Source organism: Arabidopsis lyrata (assembly GCF_000004255.2).
Source record: "Arabidopsis lyrata subsp. lyrata unplaced genomic scaffold ARALYscaffold_7, whole genome shotgun sequence".
NCBI classification, from domain to species: Eukaryota; Viridiplantae; Streptophyta; class Magnoliopsida; order Brassicales; family Brassicaceae; genus Arabidopsis; species Arabidopsis lyrata.
This window is the reverse complement of record NW_003302549.1, coordinates 13,811,431-13,818,801: the sequence shown is the minus strand read 5'-3', so window position 1 is coordinate 13,818,801 and position 7,371 is coordinate 13,811,431. Positions and strand designations below refer to the sequence as shown.

Sequence of the window (7,371 nt, the reverse complement as noted above, 5' to 3'; positions counted from 1 at the left end):
ACAAGTTAGTGTTTTTCCTTGTAAGTTGAACGTCTAAGGTTCTTGAGAGGCGAATTCTCCATCCTTTTCTTTGTGGCTGCTCATTTCTTGTTATACTCCTCTTTCTAGGTTTTCGAATATGCTTTCCTTCCATATTTTTAAATCATAGACAACAATATCGTATAATTTCTATCTAAAAATATAAAGAAACAACTACTCTAATCATTGCTTTATCATTTGGAAATAATAGCGGTATAATATAATCTTATACCACCAATTATTTATAGATTTTCATTACAAGTTATATTTTTTTTACAGATGAATAATAATACAAAAAAAAGTATAATATAAAATCGCCAGAGTATAATTTCAGAACCAGTTTATCTTAAAAAAGAAAAAGAACCTCACAACCAAATCCATAATATTTTAACTTGAGATAGGGGATTGCTAGATTCCATTCTTGGCCGATTGATCTGAACATTCATCGTCAGTTTTTTGTTTAATATTACGCTATCTTTTGAACATCTTGGACCACATGTAGACGATAAAGGAGACGAGGAGCGTGAAAAGAACCACATGCATGATGTGGTTGTTGCCACTACGGTTTATGCTCATGTTCAGTTTCCTTATGTTGTTGTTCACCCCGGCTTGCGCTCTAATCAATGTCATTTGCTGTCACACAAAAAAAAAGCTATATGTTTCAGACAAGAACAGCATTTGGTCCCCACGTTTTTTTGCATACCCTAGAGTAATTATGTAACATCCTCAAACCAATAATGGTCTCAAACCCACTTAATTGTTTTGTTAGTTGATAAGCAAAACCCATTAAAGGCCCAATTGAATGACAAAAACGAGAAAAAGGATTTGGTAAGTTCGTAAATATATATGTGCATATATATATATCTCCCTCTTTCTTTAAGCCGTCAAAGAAACGCAACCCTAGTTGTGTGTTCATTTTGTCTTCGGAGTCGTGAGGTGGAGAAGCAAATTGAATCCTAGGGCCACCGCCTTGTGTGTTGTTGGCGTTGATTGCCGCCGCCGTTCCAAAGCTTACATGGCCGTCATTGTGAGAAACTTGTAAACAATGGAATCGGACAATGTGTTGCTGAAACTTACTTCTCATTAATCAAAAGAAACCATGACTATAAATAGCCTTACAGTCAACTTGAAAACCCGAAAATACTTCAACTAACAGAGTAAAATACTGAAACAGAACCTAAACAAACTTGACCGTAATACTCGGTCCTTATTGACCACTAGCTCAAACACAAAGACCAATTCAAACAAATCAAACACAACACGATCACTTTATTAGCGCCAAAACACCAACAGCCAAACACCAACAAACCCTCCTTAAACTAAACTTTGGTTGCAAAGTTTAGTTTACCACCAGCAGAACAAACTCCAAGCTTCCCTCTGAGACGCTCGAACACTTGACGCTTCAAAGGCTTAGTGAAAATGTCTGCTACCTGCTCTTGTGTACCACCAGGGCCGGCCCAAACTATTTGAGTGTCTAAAGCAAAAAAAAATTTGGCCCATTAACAAAAGCTATTGTAAAAAAAAAAACAAGTTTTAACATGTATGGGATTCGAAACTGTGACCTGTAGAACAAAAGACTTCAATCTAACCACTAGACTACAGTAACATTTTAAAAATTGATGCCCCTAAAACTACTTATAATTATTTGATGCCTAAAGCCCTTGCTTCATGGGCTTTACCCATGGGCCGGCCCTGTGTACCACAATGCTCCAATCGTATGACACCTTCCTTAACCAAATCACGAAGAAAATGAAACCGAACTCCAATGTGTTTGCATCTCCCATGGAAGATTGGATTCTTAGACAGTTTGATCGTTGAAGTGTTATCACATAAAATCTCCATACTCCCTCCTGCATCACAGCCTAGTTCCTCCAAAATTCTCTTGAACCAGATGGCTTGACAAGCACAGACTGATGCCGCCACATACTCAGCTTCTGTAGTACTTAAGGTGACAATCGGTTGTTTCTTTGAGGACCAAGTTACTGCAGCTTCATCCATGAGAAAAACATAGCCTGATGTGCTTCTCTTACTGTCAAGATCTCCAGCAAAATCACTGTCAGTGTAGATCAGTAACTCTCTTCTTCCTCCTCTTTTGTACCAAAGACCAAAATCCATTGTGCCCTTCAGATATCTCATTACTTTCTTTGCGGCTGCAAGGTGCAAAGTAGTAGGTCGAGACATATAACGACTTAGAAGACTTACAGCAAACTGGAGATCTGGTCTGGTGTTTGTAATGTATATCAGACTCCCAACAATCTGCTTGTACAAGGTCTCATCTACTCTCTCTCCTCCTTCATCTAGGTCTAGTTTGCTTCCCGGCACCAAAGGATTGCGTACAGCGTTGCATTCTTCCATCTCAAAACGTTTGAGAATCTCTGCAGCATACTTTGTTTGTGACATGTGAATCCCGTGTGGTGTCTGCAACACTTCAAGCCCCAAAAAGTATCGCATCTTGCCAAGATCCGTCATGTCAAACTCTCTCATCATCGACGTCTTGAAGTTTTTCATCATTGACTCATCGTTTCCTGTATAGATAAGGTCATCCATATAGATGCTGACAAACAAAGTGTTACCTCGATCATTGGATTTTTGAAACAGATTTTCTTCGTTCAGGGACTTCTCAAAACCCTCCTTGATGAAATAATCTTCAATACGGCTAAACCAAGCTCGCGGAGCCTGTTTTAGGCCATACAGCGCCTTATAAAGCTTGCACACTTTCACCTCCTCTCCTGCAACTTCATATCCTCTCGGTTGCTGAACATACACTTCTTCTTTCAGCACACCATAGAGAAACGCCGATTTGACATCCAACTGAAAAATGGTCCAAGCCTCCCGAGCTGCAATGTTGAGAATGGTGCGAATGGTGTCCATACGAGCAATAGGTGCATAAACCTCAGTGTAATCGATCCCTTCCTTCTGAGAATATCCCTTAGCAACAAGACGAGCCTTGTACTTGGAAATTTCTCCTCTTTCATTTAATTTCGTTTTGAATATCCATTTGACTCCAATGGACTTTGCTCCTTCAGGTAAGTGTTGCAACGTCCATGTTTCATTCTTCATGATTGAGTTTATCTCATCGTCCATAGCGTCTCGCCACTTAAGACTCTTCTCTGCTTCTTCATAAGTGGTAGGATCGAATGAGTTTATCTCAACTATGTTAACTTCCTCTTCTTCTTCTTCTTCTTCATCATTCTCACCCCTGACATAATCATTTAGATATCGTGGTGCTCCCACTTGCCTTCTAGGCCTTGTTATGACAGCAGGCTGACTCTGAGTTCCTCTATTATCGGTTTCTTCTGTAGCTTCTGCAACCACCACTGCAGCTTGCTGTTCAGCATCTTCCTCATCACTGTTTTCATCGTCACTGTCTTCCCATACAACATCACCATCATTCCAGGTTAGCTCTGAATCAATAGTAATATGATCATTCTCCCAGTTCCAACGTTTTCCTTCTTCAAACACCACATCTCTACTGATCACTATCCGTTTGTTCTTCGGATCATATAACCTATAACCCTTAGACTCTTCAGAGAAACCAAATAGAATACAGGTACTGCTCTTATCATTCAATTTACCTCGCTTTTCGTCAGAGATGTGTGGTTGAGCCAGACAGCCCCAGACTCGGAAGTGATCGACATTTGGTTTCACTCCATTCCATGCTTCTTGTGGTGTCATGTCTTTAACAGCATGAGTAGGGCATCTGTTCAGAACATGAAACGTCCAGCTCACTGCTTCTGGCCAGAAAATTCGCGGTACCTTCCTCGTGGATAGCATGGATCTCACCATATTCATCACAGTGCGATTCTTTCTCTCTGCAATACCGTTCTGTTGAGGGGTGTATGCAGTGGTTAGTTGCCTTTTTATGCCATGTTCTTGGCAGTATGCCATAAACTCATTCGAAGTATATTCCCCTCCTCTGTCTGTTCTCAGACATTTCAGACTTTTCCCAGTCTCAGTCTCCACTCGTTTCTTGAACATCTTAAACTGGTGAAAGGCTTCAGACTTCTCTTTCAAGAAATAGACCCAAGCCTTCATGCTGTGATCATCAATGAGGCAGAAAATGTATCTTACACCGCTTGTAGAAATTGGACTGATTGGTCCACATATATCAGAGTGAACAAGCTCAAGCACTTCTTTAGCTCTCCAAGTGCTTCTTTTCGGAATTGGTTTTCTCTGTTGCTTCCCAACAAGGCAATCTGTGCAAGTAAAGGTCTGAATATCGAACATAGGAAGTCCTCGAACCATACCTTTGCTCTGCAATGTTTTCATTCCTCGATGATGCAGATGCCCGTACCTTTCATGCCACAGTCTCGTCTGAGCTTACTTGGTAGCACTGCTTCTTGTTTAACCTCTCCTCTGCACTTTTTTCATCAAATAGCATGAACATCCTGTTTAGACTCATCTTGCTTTCAGCAATTAAGCCTCTTTCTTCATGAAAAATCTTGCAGGAGCCCTTCTGAATGAGCATACTCAATCTTTTCTCCTGGAGCTGACCAAGACTTAGCAAGTTATTTCTGAGTTCAGGAACGTAATATACCTCACTGATCGTGTAAAGTTCTCCATTTAGCTTCAGATTTACGTTTCCTTTCCTAGTCACTTCCATCCTCTTGTCATTTCCAAGCTTGACTGAGTGTTTGAATCTCGAATCCATGGTTGTAAATAGAGAATCATCCCCACTCATGTGATTTGAACAGCCTGAATCGAGAAACCATGCCCTTCTCCTCATATGATCTGGATCTCCCGCGAGAGCCATCAGCATCATTTCTGCAGTTTCTACATCACCATCTGATTCTTCTTTTCCTTCGGTATGAACCATCAAAAGCATCGGCTCATTCTCCATGTTCGCATAATTTGCTTCCTCCTCCCACATTGGACATTCATTTTTGAAATGGCCAAGCTTATGGCATTTGTAGCACTCGATTGTGCTTTTATCAAATCCTCTGCCTTGGCCACGTCCTCTTCCTCTTCCTCTTCCCCTGGTACCAGATCCTCTCCCATACGTGACATTCATCACTTGTTCATCCACCTTTTCCACCTTTTTGAACTTTTGTTCATGAACTCCCAGAGAACTCTGCAGCTCATCAAGAGTCATCCTCTCAATGTCCTTTGACTCTTCTATGGACACCACCACATATATAAACTTCTCACTGAGAGTTCTCAAGATCTTCTCCACCACTTTTGTGTCATCCATCACCTCACCATTGCTCCTCATTTGATTGGTGATAGCTAGAACACGTTTGAAGTACTCGTCAATGGTCTCTGTCTCTTTCATCTCCAAGACTTCAAAATCCCTTCTTAGCTTCTGTAACAACGATCTCTTCACTCGAGCATTGCCACCAAACTTACTTTTCATTGAGTCCCAGATGATCTTAGACGTTCTCATGTCCAAGATTTGTTCAAACGTTACTCTATCGATTGATTGATAGAGATAATGTTTGACTTTTTGATCACTTATCTTCGCATCATCGAGCAGCTGTCTCTGGTCTTGAGTCAACACCGTCGTGACAGAAGGTTCTTCAAAACCGCTCTCGATCACTCTCCACAACCCTTTTGCTCGGAAGAAGTTCTCCATGACTTCACTCCAATGATCCCAATGACCATCAAAATTAGGTAGTTTCATCTTATCATCACTCATCTTGTTTCTCTTGAAGCTACGGCTTCTCTCTCTCTGGTTTCAACAATCACCAAGGCTCTGATACCACTTGTAAACAATGGAATCGGACAATGTGTTGCTGAAACTTACTTCTCATTAATCAAAAGAAACCATGACTATAAATAGCCTTACAGTCAACTTGAAAACCCGAAAATACTGCAACTAACAGAGTAAAATACTGAAACAGAACCTAAACAAACTTGACCGTAATACTCGGTCCTTATTGACCACTAGCTCAAACACAAAGACCAATTCAAACAAATCAAACACAACACGATCACTTTATTAGCGCCAAAACACCAACAGCCAAACACCAACAAAACTATCGTGAGTCTGGTGGAGGAGAAGAGAGAGAGCGTGAGACCATGGCCACCGTGTTTCACCGGAGCAGCCGTAGCTATCGTCGAGGCCGTTAAAGGTAAGGAAACCCTAGATCTCTATAGTAACTTGCACAGGAAGTTTCTTATGTTGTCTTGCTTTGTTTCCTTTGGATTGTTGAGCCATGAGGACATTACTGCCGTTAACTTGAACCGCCCCATTGAGCCGCCCAACAGATCTGTTGAGAGAAAACACCGAGAAAGGTAATCGGCTTAATCTGAGTATCGTACGTGTATCATGTTGTTGTGTTGTATTGTTGAACCGATTATCTAAACCAGCCTAAACAAAACTTAATTAACGTGAATTGATTTGTGATGTTGAGATGAAGTTGGTTCACTAACCGGGACGTATTTCTTGAGCACGTGAGTTGATTTCTGGCATTTGGTATAGATGGTGGTTTGTATGATTCATAGTTTTTGAAAAAGATTATTAAACTGAAATTGTAGAGTTTGATTAAGGTCACGTGGCTGTGGAGTTTTAGATTATTAAGTCGGTTGGTTTAGTTTCTAGACCGAGAGATTTAATTAAATCTAATTAATCAATTCTTAATTAAGGTTTAGAATTTGGTTTTGTTATTAATTTAATCATGGATTATAAATTGGATATAATCTTGATCGGTTAATTCAAACCATTGCAGTCCAAGATTGTTCTTAATGCGGGTTCATGATGTTCTAGTGCTAAACCGAGGATTCAACCCGATTGGCTAAGGTGAGGACTAGTTGGTGTCTTTTTCACATACCGATATGCTTAGGTAATTACTTACTTTAAGGTTAAGCTGAGCATACTTATATGTTACATTATAGATAACATATATTTGGGTGGTGATTGTATATTATATTTATACGTATTTATATACAGATATATAATAAATATTTATAAAATGAACTAGTATTTTAGAAATGAAAATAAATTAAAAATAAATATTTTAATACGGGTTGTGTGATTCGTGAAATGCATGTTTCTGTGGTAAATAAATGTTGTGTGATGAGAGAATGTGCTAATGGCACGTAGATGCGGTGAGCCGCAGAGAGAGTCCTACAGGAGAGATCCTTATAGTTGTATGATGGTCTATGGATGCGTTTCGGAATAGATCTGGATGGCTGACGAGTCGGCGAATATGAGGTTTACGGAAGAAATGCAAGAGGCACGAGGGATCCGGTTGCACGGAAGAAGTGCTCAGGCACGAGGAATCCAGTATGTCCGGGTAGACTGCGTGTGTTATACGTTCGTATCCTACCTGCCTTTATGGTAGTGGTTATGGGACATAGTCTCATTTATTTGATGTGTGTGTCTTTGACACGTGATTGCCTGCTTGTCTTAGC

General features: G+C 40.3%; 1 long non-coding RNA gene across 1 annotated transcript; it reads right to left on the bottom strand.

Moving 5' to 3' along the window:
- Nucleotides 1-302: 302 nt before the first annotated feature.
- Nucleotides 303-1,459, bottom strand: LOC110226005. Its single transcript, XR_002330116.1, has 2 exons — nt 918-1,459; nt 303-651 (listed from the first exon to the last, which is right to left on the bottom strand). It is a non-coding gene; the product is annotated as an uncharacterized LOC110226005 (long non-coding RNA).
- Between the last annotated feature and the right edge of the window lie 5,912 nt (nt 1,460-7,371).